The sequence below is a fragment of the Ovis aries genome, chromosome 15 (genome assembly GCF_016772045.2).
Source record: "Ovis aries strain OAR_USU_Benz2616 breed Rambouillet chromosome 15, ARS-UI_Ramb_v3.0, whole genome shotgun sequence".
Classification (NCBI taxonomy): domain Eukaryota; kingdom Metazoa; phylum Chordata; class Mammalia; order Artiodactyla; family Bovidae; genus Ovis; species Ovis aries.
In genome coordinates, this window is record NC_056068.1 from 57,184,443 (window position 1) to 57,208,438 (window position 23,996).

A 23,996-nucleotide genomic window follows, 5' to 3' on the forward strand; every position below is an offset into this window, starting at 1 on the left:
CTGCTAAATTTTATATTCTTCATGGAGAAAGTTAGCAACGTATGCAAAAAGATAATTTAGAAAAAATAATTACTGAACTTCCTAAAGTCATATTTTAAAAATCACACCAAGAATTTGGCCTATTTTTCCATGATTCTGAATCTACACAGTGTCTATGGTGACTATTTTTTGGGAGGAAGGACTCAAGTACTCTTGTCAAAATCTTCTGGGTAACCCAGATGTGGTAGGAATAAAGTCCCCAGTGGTACCCATGCAAGGATTAGGTTTTAGATTTGTGTCACATACAGAATCATTTAGAAACCTCTGAGACTCTTGATTGTCTTAACTTCAGTTTACTACCTTCACTTCATAGTTCCATTCATTCAGTTGATGAAAACTTGCTGAGCACCTCCTGCCAGACAATGCTCTATGGACTAGCATCCATGCAAATGAGTAAAACACATCTTAGCCCTTCAGCTGCTCAAATCCTACACCTAAGGTTTGTGTTTTAATCCATTGGGCCACATATGAGTTAGTTAAAAGTAGGAAATTATGCTTTATTTAGTTTTGTTTCCCCTTGCCTTGGGTTTACTATGTAGAAAGATGACCATCAGCATGATCCTAGTGGTCAAGGAGTAGTAGTGATGGACAAGAAACCTGCTCCCAAAGCTGAAAGGGAAGCTAGCAGCTGGGGAGGGCCCCTCAGGGTTGATCAGTGCCCTAGCCATCTTTGGTTAGCAGTGTTTTACAGAAGGCAGACAAAGGATAAGAAATTAGGGTAGAGTTAGTGATAGGGAGAAAATGAGACATAGATCGGGAAAATAATTTTTCTAAATATGATTAGGTAGACTTATAAAATGGGCTCCCCAGGTGGCACTAATGGTAAAGAACCCACCTGCCAATGCAGGAGACACAAGGGTTTGAACCCTAGGTTGGAAAAATCCCCTGGAGGAGGGCATGGTGACTGGCTCCAGTATTCTTTCCTGGAGAATCCCATGGACAGAGGAGTCTGGCAGGCTGCAGTCCACAGAGTCACACAAAATCAGACACCACTGAAGCAATTTAGCATGTATACATGCAGACTTATAAAAAGATAGATCCAGAAGGGATCTTTCAAGATTATCTCCTCTTCCTCACTACTCATAGGCCTATCACAACAGACCAGGAAAATAGACTACACATACTTCCTCCGACTTCCTCCGACGACTTTTCTAAGAATCCAGTCATCATAGTGCTTGGAAGTTCCCACTTGTAACATATTTTTGTTCTTGTTGCAATTTATATTTTATTTCATTTTATCCAACCTTAGTGAAGATAGAGACCAGCTGCTTCCTAACCATCTTGTGTTATTAAGTCACCCCTTAGCTTTTCTCATAGCGAGAAATCAGATCTCACAATCTTTCTTCATAAACTCCAACTTCCAATCCATTAATCATGTTTTTGGTCTACCCTGGACCTCCTCCAAGATTTCCATACTCTTCTGAAAATGTAGAGGCCTGTATTAGACATGTCTGTGAAATTATCCAGGGCTCAGGAAACATGGGAGTCATGAATTATATGAACACAGCTGTTGGGAAAAACTAAAGGGAAGATTCAATCAGATTGATGAATCCTTCCCTTGCAACTTGGAGACAGAAGCGGTTGTTTCAGAAAAAGATGAGCCTTTATGTCAAAGCTATATATTCTATCCTTAGTTTTCAGATGAAACATTTTTCAAAAGAAACAGATCTTTAATAGGACATTGTGTTTTTATTTATCCTCAGCAAAATTGTTTAAGAACAAGTAATTTTTCTGTTCACTTAATGTCCCACGTTGTAGACCTTATCTGGTAAATTAGGATAGTACTTTCATAGTCTCAAGTAATTTCTCTCAGAACGTAAGGTCTACAAAACACTACATGACTTTTGAACTTTGAACTTTCTCCTAAATTGAACCATCTTTTCATTTCATCTGCATTCCAAACCTAATTAGAATACAGTAACACTAAGTTGAAGTCCATAAAAGAGAATCAAGCTAACCTACATGATTGCTAGAATCAGGTTTAACTGATCATTTCACTTGTCAAGAATACATCTGTTATGATCTCACAGTCCAATGTGACCAACTATTTTGGGGCTTCTAATTCTTGATAGCCCAGTTGAAGAGCATGAAATTAGCATAAATATCATCCCCACTACTCCTGGTTGTCTGTTTAGGCCATGTTGAAGGAATTCAACGGTAACTTCAAAATCAATCCAGCAATCCCCAAAAGAAATTATGCCAGACATGGAATGAAATCAATACTCTAAAAAGAAACTGAGTAGAAATGGGGAACATTTACTTCCCCTTCCTAACATCATTTGGAGAAACTGTCAAGGCACTCTGTGACCAAAAGATTTAAACTGAGAGCATTTGCTTCTAAAACTTTAGTGTACCAAGAAGGGTACCAAGAAGTGCAAAGTCTAGCTGAACCTAAGAAAAAGTGATGGTGATACAGATGGATAAGACAAATATAATAGCTCATAAAACACGAGGACAAAGAGCTGGGGTAGAGTGGGAAATGAATGGGGAAAAGCAGAGCCACACATTTAAATTCCAAGATCTCTTCGTTATTATTATTATTGTCATTTTAGTTATGGTTACATATATCCTCAGGGAAATTTATTTTTCTCTGCTTGGACTAAAGTCATGACCTGGGAGAGGGGGTGATATATAAGAGGTGGGGGAAAATAGATGCCCAGTTCTGGAAGTCAGATTTTGAGTCTATGATACAAATTAAATATATTTCTAGGATGCAAATTCAGCCCACAGTTAATTTTCCTCAAAACAGACTCCATACTGAATTAGAAAAATGAAGACCCAACTCTTTATTATCAAATTTTATGCTTCTCCCAAATGCAGTAAAATTTTTAGCATTGAGAAGCTTTTATTTCAAAGACATGTTTTCCAGGAGGCTTTGGGAAGAATGAGCCAATGCTATCATGCATTCTGGCCTTTTTAGCAAAAAAAAAAGTTCCCAGGATAAATAACTGAAGTTAACTTGCATTGCTCATTGCTTTATGTCTATGATGAATGCTAACTTGAATTACCATTCTCACATAATAAACATATTTTTATGGTATTACAACCAGATTGTGGATGTAGATCATCTTAGAACTACTTTGCAAGCCAAATTTCCATTGCCTTTCATTTTATCTGCACACAAAAACTAATTAAAGTGAGTAAAAATAAGTTGAATTCTATAAAAAAGATTCATGCTAACATACATGATGCCAATTTATCTCAGAAAATATGTCAAAGTTTGACATATTTTTGACTATTTGCTTGACTAATTAACATTTTTTTCTAATTTTACTTTTTGTTACTGTGTTTTTGATAAGTCAAATTGTTATTTATTGATATGATTTTGCCCTCCATTCCTAGGAAAAATTTATAAAGTGTCTAACTTACCCTTCAATGAATTGATAAGAGCACAACTTCAGGACAGTATTTAATAATAAAATTAATCTTAAAAACAGAATGACATGTATAAATGTCATATGAAGTACAAAGAAACAGTCTCAAAGAATATTTCTTCGGAAAATGATATGAGTTAAAAAATTTAAAGTTTATATTAGTAAACATTTCCTAGTGTTTTTAAGAAAAAGGATTTTAAGGAATTTTAGAATTTTTTCCTTATTTTTTGTTGTTTTAAGAAAAATAAATCAATTTTTTTTGCTTTGTTTTCCTAGCGTAAGAGGGGAGTATGCTACAAGAATAAATAAATAAAGCTGTTGCCAAACCTCAGATAAAAATCTAGAACCAACTGAAAACACTGGGAATAATATAAGAATCAATGAAAACTTGAGGTTTCAATTCATCTTGTCTTAGCGTCTCAATAATCATAAAAGTAACTATGGAGTACTGAAGAAATTTAAAATACTATAATTAGTTTTGTCCTGAAAGTGAAAGTTACTCATTCAGTCATGTCCGACTTTTTGCAAACCATGGATTGAAGCCTGCCAGGCTCTTCTGTCCATGGAATTCTCGATGCAAGAACACTGAAGTGGGTTGCCATTCCCTTCTCTAGGGGATCCTCCTGACCCAGACATCAAACATGGGTATCTTGCATTGCAGACTGATTCTTTACCATCTGAGCCACCAGTAGGATCAAGGGAGTAGTGAAGAAACTTAAAATATTATAATTAGTTTTGTCCCAACAATTTGAAATTAGCAATGTTTTATTGGAATGTTATTAACATTTTATTAATTATGTTTATATTTAAGAAATTAAGGTATAGACACAAAAATCAAGATATTTTGAAAAATCAAGATAATTAAAACCTTGTTCAGGCTATCTATTGTTTTATGTTTTGATTATTAGAAAATAGAAGAAGTATCATTATCATATGATATGCTTGCAAGTCCTTTAGTAGTCAAGAGAATTTGGGTTCTTGTTTAAACTCTATCACTCTCTGGTCATGTGACCTGGAAAGTCACTTCACCAGCCCAAGCTTGTTCACATCAATACTATCAGTTTCATAGAAATATTTATTGAATAAGTGGAACAGTTTTAACTATTGTGCATCTCAGTCACCTGATCAATGAGGCTGGGACAGCGGGCTATAAGCCGTGGTTGCCAAGTCTAGAGGCACATTCAGACTTTAGCTCAAAGGAATACATAATTCAGGTGATTTTAGTGTATAAGGAATTTTGTGAACTAGATCATCTTTAAGGTACTTTTTTTCCATATAAATTTGAGCTGCTTACAGGAACTGTATATATTTGGTAAACTAAACTTGGAACTCATGTAATTATTTCCCCTAAATTTAGAGCCTTGAGCCAAGGTAAGGAGTCATACTCTTCTAAATTTTATACTACATAGTTATCTCTGATGAGGTTTTAGGTAGACTTTTTCATATACCAAAATGTCCTTTAATATCATCTTTTCCCCCTGGGCTGGTTTCTTAGCTCTGGGACATATCAAATGCATTCTGAGTTCAGGCCATCCTTCCTTGCATAGATCACAATGGCAGTGGGATGAGGTTTTTCCATCGCCTCCAGGTCCTTGATTCTGTATATAACTTTGGCAACTCTGCAAAGACCACTGACTTGTACTATCTTGGACTTACCAGTTTGCATCCACTTCCTCATTAAAGACCACATCTTTCTAAGAGTTGTTTTCCACAAGGAAGATGGATGAAATTTATTAGAAAGATGCCCAAGTGGATATTTAACTCCTTTACCCAGACTACTCCCAGCTTAGTTTCTAGAGCTGCTATTCTGAGTTGGTGCAAAGATGCAAAGGACCCAGACACCAATACTTGGCATTCTCCCAAACGAGATGCTAATTCCAGAGAAGTTCCAAGTTTGGAGTAGGGCTTTGGGAGGAAGAACGTTAAATTGCACAAGAAAAGCCAATAAACATTTTAGTCCCCAGCAGGGACTATAAGCCTTGTAATTACGTTTAGGATTGTGCTTGTCAATCCCCTTCTTCTCCATCTCTGTAAACAACATGTTAGCTTTGGAAGTTTGTCATCCACTGGGTTTTTGGAGAAGGCATTCCTCATCACAGCATCTGCAGTGCTATAGCCAGTAACAGTTTGAAAAGGCAAATTTATGAAAAGGCTTCTAAACATACTAAATCCTAATCTAAACAATTTATAACGTTTCTTACTCAATAACTCTCAGAAGTCAACTATCTTGGAACTGCCCTAAACAAGTTAAAGAAAAGCATCAGACATCATCCATGGGGTTCATAAACTAAAGTAAGTGGAAGGAAGAGTGTGCAGGTGAAATATTCCATGGAGTAATCTTTCTCTTCAATGACTATATACTTATTTCTGGACAATATATACTTATTTCTCTCTTGTTAGTGTTTTAAACATGACAACAATTATAATAAGAACAACTAAGATTGTGTAGGGACTTACAGATTAGTTTACTGAGTAAAAGAAAGGGCTTGGAATTAGACAGATGTGGGTTTAGTCAAGCTTAACTACTTTTTGACTCTGCTAATTTAGGATACTGGCCCAGACGGTAAAGCGTCTGCCTGCAGTGCGGGAGACCCAGGTTCAATCCCTGGGTTGGGAAGATCCCCTGGAGAAGGAAACGGCAACCCATTCCAGTACTCTTGCCTGGAAAATTCCGTGGACTGAGGAGCCTGGTGGGCTACAGTCCATGGGGTCGCAAAGAGTTAGACACAACTGAGCAACTTCATTCAAGGGATTAACGGCTGCCTCAGTTTCCTTATCTTTAAAATAGGTATGCTAAAGATTGTTGCAAGAACTCAGCTATGGGAATGTAGAACTCTCATCATAGTGAACTCAACAAAGTTAAATTAAATGATTAATTTATTTGATCCTCCCCCACTTTAAGCAGTAGCACTTTCGCCATATTATGATTGTGAAAACGGGGTTTTAAAAAGGAAAGGGGACAATCAGTGGTTTGAAAATCTTTCATTAGTTAGCAAAGATTCAATATAGTTCTAAAGCAGCATCTGTGGCCACTGATGTTGAGATTCTCAGCCATACCAAAGGGTTGTGTTAAAGATCTCTTGACAAAAACATGTGTGCCAACCTGACAATGGGGAATCCAAGTCTAATCTGTGTGGTAGCTATTCCATAGGGAAGTGTAATATTATAATGGACTTTGGAACTAGAGAACATTAGGTTTGAATTTTAGATTTTCCATTTAAGATTTGCTGTATAATTTGGGGTAAATAAACTCTCTGAGCTCCAGTTTCCTTCTTTATACAATAATAGAATCTGTCTCAGAGAATTGCTTTGAGGGTTAAATAATAAATGTCAAATGCAAAGGAAACACTGGGTAAATGCAAGATGAATGCTATCCCATCCCATCATAATTTGCATGTACTTTCTCATAGTGTAGTAATGACAGAAATGAAGTCTTTATAAACTCTTGAGGTTAGTGAAGCCACACCAGGAATCTGAGGCAATGCTCCCTAAGTTAATGACCCGAATCTGAACTTTTTGTCTTTATCAGTGGAGTGATGGATTTCTAGAGCAGTGAGGGTAGTGCTAGTGGTAATACAGATAAACCTCAGAGTAATAGAGGCATCCCTGGTGGCTCAGTGGTAAAGAATCCACCTGCAATGCAGGAGACGTGAGTTAGATCCCTGGGCTGGGAAGATCCCCTGGAGGAGGAAATGGCAACCCACTCCATTATTCTTGCCTGGGAAATTCCATGGACGAGGGGCCCTGGCAGGCTACAGTCCATGGGGTCACAAAAGAGTCGGACATACTAAACAGCAACAATAGCAAGCTCAGCTAATAGAAACATGTCCACTACACCTTAGCCATCTCATCGGCTAGTTCTTTATCCACTTGGCAACTTGTTAAGTGGCAGAAGTGAACTTTAAAAGTTTTCTCCAAATGCCAGTTTCCTTTTGCCAGGATGGAACATTCAATGGCTCATACTGAAAGGCAGGGAGAGACTAAATTAACATTTCTGAATCTATGCCATGTTAATAAGTACCCCCTTCCCCAAGTGTTCTATTGTCAAATATGTTTGGGAAATGCTTCAGTAGTATTTGCCAGACTTTGCCACCAATAGAAATCAGTCCCCTTTACACCACATGTCAGTTGTTATAGATATCCCAAAATACACAGATGCTTATCACTCCTGGAAAACTACAGAATTCACTTTGCTGCTTGATCTTATTTAATCTTTAAGAAAGCACATATATTGGGCATCTGACTCATAGCTCAATTGGTAAAGAATCTGCCTGCAGTGCAGGAGACCCAGGTTCGGTTCTTGGGTTGGGAAGCTCCTCTGGAAAAGGAAATGGCAACTCACTCCAGTATTCTTACCTGGAGACTCCCATGGACAGAGACTGGCAGGCTACAGTCTATAGGGTCGCAAGAGTCAGATACAACTAAGCACAGCACAGCATATCTATTACTATATCATACAAATCGACTTTTAAAATATTTTTACAGCTATATTTCAATGTAATTGGCTTCCTTTGTAATCGTATACTTTTAAGTTTTATTCATTTAGAAACTTTCTGAGAAGGGTTTCTAGACTTGACCAGACTGCCAAAAGAGTGGAGTCCACAGCACAGAAGTGGTTACCAAGCCCATGTTAATCCAACACACCCCAAGGAGAAGTAATAGCAAGGCCATTCTCAAACACTGGCTATGGAAGTTGTTAGGGGAGAAAGAAGCCCTTACTGGAGGACAAAGGTAAGAGCAGAAGAAATCATTGTTGCCTACCAACATAACCAGAACAGTAAGGAGTAAGGGTGGCCGAGATCTAGCTCAGTGGACAACTGGATGTGAAGATTACCCTCAGAGAGGACATGTCTATCTAAGAACACGCCCAGTATTCTAATACTAACCCTGTTTTGGCTCAATGTTTCCCATGTTCCCTCTCTTTTTTCCCATTCACTTGCCCTGTAATGTCCTATCCCACAGGCTTTAGATGTTTATGGAGCCTTTCTGTCCTGCTGGTGCTGATGGGTATGAGGTTTAGCATACTCTGAAGGAATCCTGAATTCCATAACATCATAGCATGCACTCTGGGCACAAAGATTTCAAAGCATCTTCTTCTTCTGTTACAGGCAATTGATTGGGTTTCCCTTTTCCAGTGTGAGAAGGTTTTTAAGTGCATTTAACATTCACTCAGAGGTTAGAAACAGTGGCAAAATACTTTCTACCTCCTGGGGTGATCCAGAAAATGTTCATAAATGGTCGAAAATACCTCACACAGGCCACAGGTTTCTCCTAGCTCAGACTGAAGGTAAATTTGGAGGTCACATACTGCTAAACTGTTGATTTTTAGCAACTCGACTTTAAACTTTTTTATTTTTAAATTAATACTTTGGAATATATTTTCCCATTTGTCTAAAATAGAATTTGAGAATGATGCATGTCATCCTGAGCGCATCAGAACTTATTTTAAATATGGCATCTTTATAAAAGTCAATAGCTGCCTCATCAAAGGGCAATCATGTCCAGTGTGGGTGGCTGTGCCAATTGTTTTTGAACTACTGCAGCGATCTAGCCAATCCCAAGGAATGGCTTGCAGCCTTTCTACACCCACATTTTTCTTAATTATCTCCACCAGGCTGAGTTAGCTAAGGACAGACCTATAGCATTTCCTGGATGTCAAAATGCCCACACACCTTCTGCAATCCTTGGGCTACCAGCTCCCTTTCATGTTTCTCCTGGTTGGTCCATCTAATTACCTATTATCATGTGTATATAATGCATTATTCATGAGGCCCAGACAATTTCAGGGTGTAATATCTTTGATTTTAAAAGGAAATGACCTGAAAAATGAGAACTTCTGCTGGCACAAAGAAAATAAGCATTTAATTTGTTAGTGAGTCTCTCATCAGCCCATCCCTTCAAAAAATAACCTGCAGAAGTTTGAGATCATCATTCAGATGAAAACTTTCCAAGTCTGTTTCTCAAAAACGATTGGTTCAATATCCCGATTCTTTCTATGCTAGATTCAAATATGTTGCTTTGATTTTTCATAATGTACTTCCTAACAAACAAGTTAAAAATTGGTGACGCCCAAAACTACATCATCAAAGATTAGGGTAACTTAGGCCCAAGAAACAAGTTAGCCATCATATCACTCAAACTTGGAGCTAAAATGGAACTTAGAGTTTATCCTAAGAACATCCTCCTTGTTTTCTGTGTGAGGAAATATGGATCAAGGGGGACTAATTGATTTTTCTAGCTACTGGCAATTAGCTGGGAGCAGAGCTTGAACTCAGGCTTTTAATCTACTTCACTGTGTTCTCTTGGAAAAGATAAGAATCCAGAAGTCTGTCTTCTTCTAGGGAAATTAAAGGACAAATCAGGTCTCTAAGCTGTAAGTCCACCCAAGCTAAGTACCTTTCAGTCTTACACACTGCTGAATTTCCAGACTTTAGCATAGTTCCTGGCACATAGTAGATTGTCAGTTAATGCTTACAAAATAAAATTATGAACATTAGAGTCTCTATAGAAAGCATTCCTCTTGGGCAAATGGAAAATGGCCTGTTAAGCTCATGATCCCCATAAATATCAGAGTATCTATCAAGAGAAGCAAGATCCCAGGCATTCAACACTAAGATGAAATTCCAGAGGGTTAAAAGAAAACAGGGCTTCCCAGGAGGCTCAGTGGTAAAGAACCTGCTTGCCAATGTAGGAGACATGGGTTCGATCCCTGGGTCAGGAAGAGCCCCCTGGAGAAGGAAATGGCAACCCACTCCAGCATTCTTGCCTAGGAAATCCCATGGACAGAGAAGCCTGACTGGCTGCAGTTCATGGGGTTGCAAAAGACTTGGACCCAACTGGACAACTAAACAAGAAGAAAATAAGCATAAATAAGCATAAATTCACGCATCAGAAATGACCCCTGAGAGACTTGCCAGGCCCCAGATTCTACAACTCACAAGAGTCCTTTTTTGTCTTCAGCTCCTCTTATTCTCTGTGTTGTTTTGGGGGGAATTAGTGACTGTTCCTTAGACAGTGTGTCAACCCTAGAAATATCCCTGCCTTCTTTGAGCCTCCAATTATGGGAGAGTGAAAGAATGGCTTAGGAAGAAAAGGTCAGAGACTGGCAAAAACTTTTCATTAGGCCTATAGAATTGTGGGAATGATTTGTAGATAACCTTTCCCCCCTTTTAAATTAAAGAAATCAAAACAGGAGCAAATAATGCCTACAAGCCCCTCAGATGCCAGAGTGGGGTTTGAGGCAGCATGGGCTAGAGAGCTGAAAGTGTGGTCCTTGAAATCGGAAGAAAGATTCTGAGTCAGTCTTCCCCTCTTACTGGCCATGTGCTCTTGGGAAACCCTGAACCTGAGGTTCCTCATTTGTGAAAGGTCATTGATAATTCCTACTCTTCCCTCCTGGCTGAGATCAGATTAGGAAACCTGTGAAGAACTTTCAAACCACTATGTGCGTATAAAGTATTATTACTAGCAAATACAAATAAAGTCTGCATTATATAGAATTCTTTATAGGACTCCTTTAGAATGTTAGAAAAAAGGGGAAACGTCAATCTGAACTTTAGAAAACTCAGGATGAACACTCCAAAAATTGCCAAATGACAATGGAGGCAGGGATAAAGATTTGACATTTTGATTTTTGCACCCTGGTGTTTGGGGGTATTAGTCTTTAGGGACTACCTGTTTCTCTCAAGACACACTTGTACAAGCAGTAGCTTTAATATCCACAGTAAAAGAAGATTTAATATTTTTGAAATTATGGCCACTCTGGCCAAAGAGGAGAGAAAATTTCTTTTTATTGTTTAAGAATTTAATCTTTCTCCCCTTAAAAGCAACAGCCCCTCTCCCCATTTCCATAGGATTCAATATCAGTAAGCTCTCACTAAATGTTAATGTTTATTGTTATTTATTAAATGCCATGAAGTATCCTTTACATGGATCATGGCATGTAAATTTAAGAGACTCACCGCTTGTTAAATTCTCTAGAAACACACAAACACATCCATACACACAAGTGCACACACACACATACACACAGCAGTAGCAGATCAGCAGAGAAAGACACCAGCCAAAGAAAGATAATTTGAGATACTTCTGAGGTAGCAGTTGTAAAATTAAAATAGGCAACTCATTAAATTATCCATAGAGTGAAAAGAGAGCTACAAAAATAGATATTTTTCTGGCAAGTCAGTGCTTTTTAGAACAAATTTAGTTTTAAGCAGAATCTTAAAATCAGATTATATCAGCTCATATTCACTAGAATCAGTTAAATGGTTAGATTAGCTTTTCCTAATTAAAGAAAAGGATTAGCTTTCCTGGCTTTTGATAGAAGTATATTTAATAAAAACTATGTTCAGTTAGACATCATTTTAACTGACATATTGTAAGCAGTTTGATTAAATGAATGTTATTTGAGCAAGTTGGAGCCTCGTCCCTAAATCACAGAATTAGAAATAAAAATCCTTTGTAAGTCATGCCACAGTGATGATTTTTTCCTTGTTTCTATTTGTTGTTTTTTTGTGGCTTATTATCTATTTTGTGGTCATCCAGGCCTTTGCCTCTCACATTGCCTGATACTGGAATGTTGTTTCTTACTAAGCTTCCCCTAGAGGACAGGCCAGGAAAAGGAAAGAAACTAAATTTCACTAGCTTCTCCTCTTATTAAGAATACAGATTACAGATTCGAGAGGGAAAGAGTCTGGCAAATGAACGAAGCAGCATGTGAATTTTGATTTTAGATATTTTAAAGGTATTCTTTCCAATTTACAGATAGGCAATTTTACAAACAATATTTTGTAAGCCAACAAGAACTTGCTTTTAAAATCCCATTTACTGCCTTACCATATACATTAGATGATATTTAAAAATAACTAGCACTCTGGTTGAAATGGAAATGCTGTAGGCACAGAATGACATAGTGATACCTCCCCCTTATGGAGTGTCTTCTTCCCAGTTTGCAAAGCTCTTTCAGACATTCTCTTCTATCCTCCAAAAATTGCTGTGTTGTAGGTCTTACTATCAATGACACTGAAAAAGCTACAGGCAAAATGAATATATTTTCATCTGAATCAATACTGATATATTCCATTGGGGGAGCTAGACCAAGCTAAAGTCTCACACACAGAAATATTAACATGCAAGACCAGGGGGCACAAAAGTAGGCTAGTTTACTGTTCTTTTTTTTTTTTAAGGTCAAAAATACCCCCTTCCTCTTTCTTCCCCTCTCCTCTTTAACACCTTCTAATGTTCTCTCTAGTTTCAAACAGGACAGTTGAAATTTCTTGCCTTCCTACTGAAGAGCTCCATGTAAATATACATAAACAGTGAGGATCAGGTGCACTATTCTTAAAGTGATACTCATTTTCACAACACCAGGCGAAACCATTTCACCTACAAGTCAAGGATATGTATGTGAGCGCGTGTGAAAGAGGATGACGTGACACTTTTGAGGTTTAAGTTATGAAAGATCTCGAGGTTACAAGAATTAGGTAAGCATTTTCCCTCTTTGTCTCTCGAAGACTCGAAATCTACAATTTTCTCCATTTGACTGTCAGATAAATTGGCAAGTCGACTAAAAGGATAATATTCCCTTAACGGTGCATTCATTTGAAGCCCTAGCAACTGTATTAGGCAGCAGCGAGTATTCGCTAGCAAAGCATTTCGAGGAGACAGGAACTCTGCAATTTAGAGTGACAGATGATTTTTTTCTCATCCATCAAACCGCCTCAAAATGTCACAATATTTACACCTCTTTCTTGGTGAATTAGAATCCAGAGACAGGCAGACGAGGAAAAAAAAAAATGCCGACCGGTTGCCGCTTGATTTGGGGAAAAGCAAGTGTTGCACCTTTAAATTCTGCCCCTCCATTCCCCGTTTCCCCCCCTTCTCGGGATTTTGCAATAAATCTCCCAGTTCTGCGTTCAGCCCTGCAGATCCGTATTTAAAACAGCACCATCTGGGAAGGGTGGGCGGCGACGGTGATGCGGACTCCTTGGAGTTCCTTTGCAGCACGCTTGGAATTGCATCAGACTGATCAGAAATCCCCCCGCCCCCAAGCCCAGCCCCTCCCGCCCCGTTCCCCTCCCAGTCCCTCCCCTCCCCTCCCTGCGCGTAGATCTGACTGAGAAAATGACTGGATCTCGGAACAATCTGTGCCCCATTCGCTGCAGGCTTGCTCCGTAAACCCTGCCCAACGCTCCCTTTGTGTGCGTAGCAGCCTATCACCGTCATCTGATCCTAGTGCCTGGTTGTTTTTTTTTTTCCCCCTTCTAAATCGCCACAATATCCTCGCGTTGCCTATGAATCCATTCTTTTCACCTGAGCAGAGTTGGAATTCTTTCTTTTTCGTTCGCTAAAACAGTCCAGTGAGTTTCGGAAATAGGTTTTCCCCTACGCTCCCCCACCCCCACCTCAAGCCTTGTCTCTTAATTAAAGAGGGCTGATCCAGGAAGGAGGAGTCCAGAACGCACAAGCCCTGGGGTGAAAATTACCACCCGGCTTGGCTCGGAGGCCGGAACAAAGGGGCCGGGAAGTGGGTAGGTTGAGGGTTGTAGGAGTGTGGAGAGGCTGGTAGCCCCTGCGCAGGGGCGCGCAAGTCCCTGGACTCCCAGAGGGGAGGCAAGACAACGCTGTCGCGCTCTCCGGCCGCTCTCTGTCCCCCCGGGACCGAGGAGGGGAGGTGGAACGGAGGACTGGGAGGCTCTGAGCAGCTTTGACCACCCCCGCCCCCTGGCCCACCCGGGCGGCGGCGAGCGGGCCGCCCTCCACACGCGCCTCCGGGTGCAACCTCGCGGTGGCTGGGCGGTCTGTGCACCCAGCTGATTGGTGGCTGGGTCCAGCCGCCGCGCGGAGCTACTCGTGTTCTCCTCCTCCTCCAGCCGCCCAGACCCCATTTCCCGGCCCGCTCCCTGGCTCTTCGGCCCGTAAAGGACATCTCCTCCCAAGTAGAGGCCCCCTTTTCCTTAGTTACCCCTACTGACTCGGACCTGGGCTCAGAGAGGCATCCAGTCCGGCGGGGGAGCGGAGCGCGGTCTCGGAGGCTCCCCTTCCCTTGAGAAAGCGGGAGCCCTCTAAGCCAGCACCCGAAACTCGTCGGGAGGGAGGAAAGAAGGCAAGAGGGGGGTGAAAAAAAAAAACAAAAAACAAAAACAGAAACATCCAGCCAGGCGCGAGGGCGACGGTGGGAAAGAGAGAAAAAGGAAGGGACGGAGGCAGGAGGAGGGGGCGGGGTGGAAGAGGGGGGGCGGGAAGGAGGGAGGGGGAGAGAGAGGGAGGGATACAGAGAGAATGAATCCTTCTGCCTAGAAGAGCTGAAATTACCTTGATGTATTTTGTGTTGGAGATTTAGCGTTACCTCCTACCCTCTCCCAACCTCCACCGCCCCTTTCCTCACCGCACACCACCTCCACCGCCTAATTCTAAATGGTACAAAGTCAAAATTTAGGAAATCGAATGTTGGGTAAAAGCTTCATAATTAGTAATGAACCTACTGTACACACACACACACACACACACACACACACACACACACCAGCAGAGAACGGAAAAGAAGGAGATGAAGGGGAGAAAAAGAGAAATCTTACATTTGAATCAGACATTTGCAGGTCCAAGTTAACTAAACTCATTATATCCGCAGGAAAACTGAGCTTCCCCACCCCCCTTCTCGCTTTACCCCAAGGCTCTCACCTAGGGCAATTCAAACTGGGCAAATACCAAGAAACAACCCCCCTCTCACACTCTCCGTCTACTTCCTCCCCACCACCGCGCGTCCTCTCGGGAAGATCGAGTATCAAAATAGCTCAAAAATTGGGGTTGCAGGGGTCCCCGCCCCGGTGCTTACCTTCTTTGCGGCTTACACCACCCCGGTGGCTAGATCCTGGAGATAAACACTTGCATTTCCCAAAGTTAACCCAGTATACCAACCCGGAGCTTGCCAAGAGTCTATTCCAGCCTACACCGCTAGGAAGCCAACTTCAGCGAGCTCAATGAGGGGACCAAACTGGGGCTCGCTTTCCAAACGCTCCGCTCCAAAATCTGACTCTCTCTCCAGCCCCGATCTCAGTGTGAGCCGAACCTCCGAAAAGACGCTTCTTAAGGGCGACACAGGGCTGGCTTACTGCGGGGCCGAGACAGCTACCTGGGGTACAACCACCTAAGACAAATCCGTCGGCTCTGTCCAAGGTGCTGAATGGGCTCGTATCTCCAGGATTACACACCCGGCGCGGCGGGAGGAAAAGACTAAAAAATCTGTAATTAAGTGATATTTGATATTGCTCTAGACGGTTTCTTCCACTTCCTTACGTTTTGTCACGTGCGGATGGCTTTGCCAAAGCCATCCTGTTAATAGTTGATCACATGTTGATGAGACCCTTTTCTCCTATGAGAGGCTTACCCATTTCATTATCGGCAATATGCCCTTCTGACTTATTTCTCTCCCACCAACCCCACCCCCATCTGCACCCAAACTCCCAGTCTTTATCCTATCCTTACCCCCACTCCACCCCCGACCCCAAACTCTAAGAGCATTATTGTTTTAAGATGGAAATTAATCTTCTTGCGAATGTCAGTTACATGCCCACATATAAATCATAGAATATGCTCATATATCACACACATAGAAGCAAAGAACCGAATGCAAGAAGGCTGGGAGAGAAGCATCAGCCTTGAACAGCCAATATAACACACACACCCTCCCTCCAACTCCAAGTTTGTTCCACGCAGTTCCACATTGCTGTGTTAAATCTCAAATGATTCCAATTAAAGTTGCACTATGTAAAAACCCGATTCTCCTGGCCTGAGTAGCTGCTGTTCTTTGGCGTGTGAAGTGCTAGGAAGAGCTGTGATATGCCCGTTGTTAAGCAACATGTCAAGATTTTTCAATTATAATGCAGGGTTTATTGCTACTCACCATTGTGCCTCTGCTGTCCTGGAGACTCAAGTGTCTTAAAATCCCGTCTCCCCAACAGATGCTGGAAGGTAATGTGTCTTGTTTGAAGTCATCATGTGAGAAGTTCGGCTTTGCTCAGTGGATCGCCCACCACTTGGTGTGACTTATGAATCTAATAACCCTTTGCAATATCCGCAAGCTTAAACTCTCAACCACCTTGGCGACTACAGAAGACAAAGCAACTCGCATCGATGTTGGAAAACCTATAGATTTACGCAAACGCCCTCACTCCGAGAGACACGTTTCCTTTCGAGTTCTTACGTGATTCTAATGAATGAGCGAGGTTACCAATGACTGTCCAAGTGCCCTGCTATATAGCGGTGGTTCCCAAGGCTGCCTTCCAACCGCCGGTCACTGGGTCCTGGCACAGAAAGTTCCCGGGGAAAGTGGGGAGTTTCAGGGTACCCTCATGTAAATAACCCAGCCTGCACACTGCTCCCTTGCCCACTGCTCAGGTCACACCTGGGGCTCTGGCAAAGCTGAGCTCGACTCGGGAGATTTTCCTGTCGCCAGGTAAGAAAACCTTCGCCTAGACAGGCTAGGGCGGGAAGACCGCTGGGGAACTTGTTGCTTATCAGCGCCAGAAGGCTACCGCTTTAATAATTCCAGAAAAACGCAGGGGGAGGGGGGCGAAAGCGGGGGGCGGCATCGACGACGACTATCCGTGCTGTTTACGTGACCAACTTACTGTGACTCCTTTGGTAAAAAGGAAACTTCTTAGAAAAGTTCGTACCCCTCCCCCTTCCCCCAATGACTAAGGGTCTCCAGCTGATGAGGTCGTGAGTGACGATCAAGTCGGAGGGGCGGGGGCGATGGGGGCTAAGCGGGGAGGGGGTGTGGGTGAGTGACTTGTCCTTGGGAACAACCACATGCGCGGAAGCGCGCAGGAGCCCGGCAACTTTCCCTTTCCCTCTTAGGGACTGATGACTAGGCGAGAGGCACCCGAGCGAGCCACTAGTTGCCCACAGGAACCTGTGTAAATCGAGCTCTCGAGCGGCCGAGTTGAATGAAGTTCTGACTGCGTTTGCTGTAATGGTTATGGCTTCTCCAATGTGAGTTAACAGCGCGGGTGCGCAGCTAGGTCGGCATGGCGCACCGCGAAGTGTGGAGCCGCGGGCAAAGGCAGGGAGGGGTGCATCCGCAGCGGTTTGACGCTCCGCGTCCGCTCGGTGCTTCTTCCCCGGAGTCGCTTCCGCATCATCCGGGGGCTCCCGGGCCATCAGGGTGCCCGGGTGAGAGCGACGGGGAAGCGGAGCGGCGCTTGAGAAGCCGGAGATGGGATTGAGCTCCGCGAGAGGGGGCTCTCCCAGGAAGCCCCGCGGTTAGCACCCGCGCTTCCCGCTGGAGAGGTCACGTGTTGGCGGAAAGTAACTTAGAAGGGATAGAATGAACTTCAAGGAGAAGAGAAAAAAGCAAAAGAAAACAAACCACCTCCCCACCCTCTCACCCGCACCTCCCTCGACCCCCGCCCCACCCCAACCCCATGTGTAAAATAAAGGCAAAGAAGGAAGAGGTGGGAGGGGGCGCGGCTCTCTGCTGGAGACCTGCGGAGAGCTTGCGAAATCTCAGGCAAAGAGCTGTATAACCCGGTCATCCGCAGCGTCCCCCCGGCCTAGGGAGGCGCTAACCCAACGTAGCTTTCCACTGAAGCTGCCCTTTGCCTACCCCCAGTCGGCGCCTCCACAGCGGAGCAGAGGAACGGAAGACGACTGTAAACCAGTTGTTATGGAGATGCCGGTCGCTCTGAGGAGCGCAAGTGCCCTGGAAAGTCCCCAGACGCATTTCAGGTTTCGTCGTTTTGGCACCAACACCAAGATGTTGCTCTCCACCCAGAGTTCCCACGAAGGGGAAGCCCACCAACGGCGTCACAGGCCCTGACCGCGGCGCTATCGACTGCAGGGATGAGGCAGAGAGATGCTGCAGAAGATGGTGGATAGCTCTTAAGTTTCAGACCATCCAACCGTTTCCAATTTCTAGTTTCTTTATGCCGATCAAAAGTGCTGTGTCTGAATGACATTCGTGCTTCCTTAGGTGAATAAACCTCAGTTACACGATAGGATGATTAGAAGCAACAGAAGATTAGCATTCAGTGGCTGCTTCAAGATCCTCTCCCCTCCCCCCTCCCATCCCAGAAATGCCTTCCTTATGGAAAATGGGCTTCACTTCCCAATTCTGTATACGGACTTCTGTTCGTTGGAGTCTCCATTGGTACCGGGTTGTTATTACTACAAGTAAGCCCAGTGTTGAGTTGATGATGGCTCAAGAGATGTTTCCAGAGCCAACCTAGCTTATACTTGGATCCAGCCAAAGTTCATATTCTACAAATGCTTGTCGGACCTCATTAGGGACAGTTCTAGACTTGCCAGGTTCCTGGAGACCTGAGACAGGTCATCATAAAAGGGTGCCACACATCTTCACAATCGCCAGTGTAACAGTTCCCTCCAACTGAAAGGACTGTTCAGATTGTCCACAAATTGCCACTTTTTGTCGATCCATGAATTAGCCAGCAGATGCTGCCCTAAGACTAGAACAGCTGGCACATGCCATCCTCAGAGGTCTTGGGGTACAGGTTTTGTGGACAAAACCAGTTTCCTGGGAATGCAATTCACAATACTGTAATTAAGTATTCAGTGTCTCATGTATAGATCTGAAATCTTGAAATAACCCAAGGCGATGATTACTATATGAACATGATTATTCCCCATCATCTATGATATATTTATATGACTTTTTCCTCAACAGTTTGTGGTCTGTATAGAGACTATTAAGTTACTTCTCTGATGGATCCTTATTCTGAAAATTAATGTCATATTTTGTATGATACTAAGTGGGATATCTTGAATTGTGAGCTTGGGTTCCTGGGGACTCAAAGCATGAACTGAATGACTGATTAGTCTGAAATGATTCAGACAACACATGATGGTGCTGAAAATATTTCCCAAGGAATATTTTTGACTATTGTTGTTCTTTCTTGGAATCATTACTAAAACCTATAACTCATAGACCAAGATGAGGGACGAAAAAGTAGTGAAAGTCACTCAGTCATGTCCAACTGTTAGTGACCACCTCTCTGTCCATGGAATTCTCCAGGCAAGAATATTGGAGCGGGTAGCCATTCCCTTTTCCAGGGATCTCCCCAACCCAGGGATGGAACCTGTATCTGCTGCATTGCAGGAAGATTCTTTACTGTCTGAGCTACCAGGGAAGCCCCTTGGTGAGAGACAGGAGCTGTTATATAAAGAGACTTGTCATAGAGAGTTGGGGAAAGGAGTTAAGAGATGGTGTTTGACATGCATATATTTTCCTCTCTTGATGTCTCAGTGATCTGAAGAAGAATTCTCTTCTCTTGATATGTTATCAGCCTTCCACCTTTTATTCTCCATCCACTCACTTATATATTTTCTTTTTTAACATCTGCAAAAAAAATCCAGTTTCTAAAATAAGCAAAAGTTGCATTCATTTAATTTGTTAAGATAGATGCCAAGCACTGGATCTTCCACAGTGTTCATCTCAGGAGCACTTATTCCTGAGACCATCTCATTTTCTCCACAAAGCCTTGGTCCACTATGATATGAATATCACACCTCTCTAGGTTCATCTGACCCCATTCATTTTTAGTACTGGTAAGAACATTTCAAACTGAACAGTAAACAAAGCTTGCTTTCTTAAAGGTTACTAATGCAACAGTGTAGCCAAATTTAAAGGCAAGTGTATTAATACAACCTAGAAGGAAGGATTTTTGTTTTCAAACCAGGAGTACTGTGTTCTTTATCAGGGCATGGTCTGATGTTCACATGCAGTTTTCTACCAAAGCCATAAAGTTTATCCTTTGCCTGTACCTTTATGAAGAATGGTACAAAAATTAATAAGAAGGAGCTTATCAAGACTAGGAGGCACAAAAATATCATTAAGTTGATGTGTCAGGAGTCTTGGAGTTAATGGGAGAGAGGTAACAAAACAGGAGTCTACCAAATCAGAAATGAAAAAGGATTTCTTTTGTTTAGGCAATTAGCAGATGCTTGGAATATCTCTTGAGACAAAGTCCCCTCTATCTCAATTTCTAAAAGGAAATTCAGCAAGCCACATTCAAAAGAATATTTTTGGTACTCCCTCCCCTGTGTCAAGGCAGAATCAACGAGAGTACTTTCTTCTTTTCTCCCAGCTTTCCCTCCTAAATCTGTTAGTAGTTAATTACTGAGCTTTCCATCTCACCTTGTGTTGGATAGATTATTTCCTTTCCTCCTCCTTACTTATATTTCCTCTCCTTCCCCTTCAGTACTTATTCTGTCAGGTACTTTGATAGAAGCTGATGATCCATGTATTAATAATTCCCTACCCTAAAGAATCTCAGAGTCTAATAGACCCAAAATCTAATCTATAAAGAGTCAATGAGTCAGGTGAAGATGATACAGCTGAATCGCACATGGTTAATTATTGCCGAGATGTCAACAGTTGCCTTCTCCCAGCCATTACCTAAGGATCAGTTGTAATCAATGAAGAAAAGTATTCACAGAAAGGCCTCAGATAGTGACATAGCTACTGTCTGGGAGGCTCAGGAAAAAAACAAAACAAAACCAGGTAGCAAAGGAGTTCTGCTCATGATATAAGAAGTGATTCTGACCAGGTAGGAAGAAAGATTGGCTCTCTTAGTCACTTCCTGATCTCTAATGGTTCTCCACAGGCAATAGAAGGAGAAGCAAAGAATCACGATGCACAATTTGGAAGGCTTTCTGAAAACAAGAATAGGCAGCGATTGCCAAGAACCTGACGTTGAGCTCATATTTAAAAAGAACTCAAGGAATCTTCCATCTACAAACCTAGTTTAGTTAGAAAGGAAACAATCCAAGCATCAAAAAGAAAGCAAGCAAGAGAAAACCTTAGAAAAGTTATGAGGTAGTTTCAATAACCTCTGTGCATTCCTGAGCCTGACAAGTAAGCATGAGACAGAAGATCTGGATATGACTTAACTCAATTTCAGGAAAACCAGACAACCCCATAATGAGGCCAAAGCAAGACCACATGGAATATTGAGGAAGAACTGAATGATGCTGTCTAAACCATCCTACAGACAAGAGATGAATAAGAGGAAGTCTGGGTGGCAAGTAGAGGAGAAGTGATGTTGTTAATAAAAAAAGTTGATAGGAGTTAAGACAGGTCAAGAGCATGTCAGGTCAGGGCTTGTGAGCAAATACATTGAGCTAAATGTAAGAGCATATTCAGTTTAGTTCAGTTCAGTTCAGTTCAGCCGCTCAGTCGTGTCTGACTCTTTGCGACCCCATGAATTGCAGCACGCCAGGCCTCCCTGTCCATCACCAACTCCTGGAGTTCACCCAAACCCACGTCCATCGAGTCGGTGATGTCATCCAGCCATCTCATCCTCTGTCGTCCCCTTTTCCTCCTGCCCCTAGTCGCTCCCAGCATCAGAGTCTTTTCCAATGAGTCAACTCTTCACATGAGGTAGCCAAAGTACTGGAGTTTCAGCTTTAGCATCATTCCTTCCAAAGAACACAAGAGGATATTAGAAATTGAATAAAAAGAGAAAGCAAATCCCGAAGGAGTAATACAACTTTGTGGTCATTGTTTAGTTTCTAAGTCATGTCTGACTCTTCTGTGATTTCCCAGGCAAAGAATACTGGAATGGGTTGCTATTTCCTTCTCTAGAGGACCTTCCGCACCCAGAGATGGAACTTACATCTCCTGCATTGGCAGGTAGATATTTTACCACTGAGCCACCAGGGAAACCCTCATATAACTTAGGACCATGGAAAGGCAAGTAAAAACTAGTAAAAGGGTCCATATTGTGATTGGGCCCAACAAGGTATGTTTCCAATCAACTTTGCCTAGAGTATCTGGAAAGAAATGTTCATAGGTGCTGAAACATGCTTCTCATAATTAGTGTGCACGTGAGTGTTCTGGGCAGTTTGTTAAAAGTGGATCCTGAAGATGAAGCTTTGGCATTTTTAACAAATCCCCTGGTGATGAGGCTGGACCACTCTTTGTGAATGCTACTTCAGCCTATGGTATTGTTTGCATTATGACTTCATTGAAAACTAGCTAATCTCTTTATTAACTGAAGTGAATGCCAAATAACAAGAAATAATTCAAGGAAAAGACCTGTTCCTTTAACCCTAATGTTACACAAATCACAAAGTCTAGCTTACTTTTCAATCCATTGATTCCAGAAAGTTCCTGAATATAATGGGCATCAACCTCTCACATCGATCAGTCACACTGCCATAGTTTGAATGTTTGTCATTTCATATGTATTGGGAGAAAAGAAAAGAGAATCAGCTTGGAATATATTGAGCACATTGCACAACTGAAAAGGAGTCAGAGAAAATTATTCTAGTCATGTAAAGAGGATTGGTTAGGTCATATTGAGTCCTGAGCTCATTCTGGGTTTCTTTCTATAAATAGGATATTTTGGAACTAGAGAAGGCATAGCAGAAGGCAACCAGAATGACAGAGGGATTTGGGGAATTTGCTTCTGCTGAAAGGTTAAAGAAACTAGGTCTGTTTTCTTTTGTAAGGAGAGAAAAGATGGTACCTCACTGAGGTGATATCATTCTGAAAGTAGTGGAAGTAATAGGATGCGACAAGAGTGCCTTATGGAAACAAAGAGGAGAAGGATCCTGGCAAGGAACGAAGGCCAGAAGAACGGCTCTAGCTTTTCTAAAGGCCTTCAGCTAGCAGTGTTCCTACTGGCAAAATTCCACTGGTCACAAAAGGAGTGGTAAACACTGAATTTAGATCAGGAAATAAGTGAGGGATGTAAAATAAGGAGACAAAGAGGCATCTTCTCTCTTTTTTTCATTGAGAAAATTTTCAAATGGGCATTTATTAATCCCACAGAAGCACTGCACTCATAGCCCATGATGGACTTTTCTGACACTCTTCAGGCTCAAGGACTTTGCTTCTGTAACACATTTCTGCTTCCTCTTCACCCTCAAGTGGTTCCATAAATTCAATTACAATTGCAAGGCTCTTCCTCTAATTTACTTTTTCTTCTTTATCAATCCTGGAAAACATTCTTTTTCAGTTGATAGAAAAGTACTGTCCATGATTTTGCGTATGAGATCCTAACATTTTCATATGATCCCTGAAACTCAGAGACGGAAGGACTTATAAGCTACTCTTGTCAAGCCCATCGTTTTATAGCAGGGGAATACAGAACTCACTGAGTTGATAATCATGCAATTTTGTCTGTTTGGTATTGGAGCATATACACTTTTCAGAAACTTTGAAAATTCCCCAGTGAACTCTCCAGAAAATATTAGCCATACCATGACCTGTCTTTTCAATAAGTCAACCCATGCAAGAGATATTACTCTAGATCACAGAGTGCCTTCACATGGGAACCTAAGGAGTCCTTTGTCTTCCAGCTGCTCAGGACTTTCGTGTTTGAGGCCCTGCTGTAGAGTCAATGGAGTGGCCAGACACCAGTGCTCCCTTCCTCCTGGGGCGCATCCTGCCTCTCATCCCTTGTAGCTACCAGACTGTTTACCTCCCAGAATGTTTGGGCTTGAAGTTACATTAATCTGAACGTATTTGGGAAAGAAAAGAAAAGGAAAAAAAAAAAAAAACCTCATCATTTCCAAGAATGGCTTAATTACGGTGCCTAGATGGTAAAGCATCTGCCTGCA

General features: G+C 42.0%; 1 protein-coding gene across 1 annotated transcript in view; it reads right to left on the minus strand.

Moving 5' to 3' along the window:
* The window catches only part of BDNF (brain derived neurotrophic factor), a 63,204-nt gene extending 47,733 nt beyond the window's left edge, over positions 1-15,471 (minus strand). The window contains exon 1 of the mRNA XM_012096129.5: positions 15,247-15,471. The gene's annotated coding sequence lies outside the window, so the exon portion shown is untranslated. The remainder of the gene's footprint in view (positions 1-15,246) is intronic.
* Positions 15,472-23,996: the final 8,525 nt, after the last annotated feature.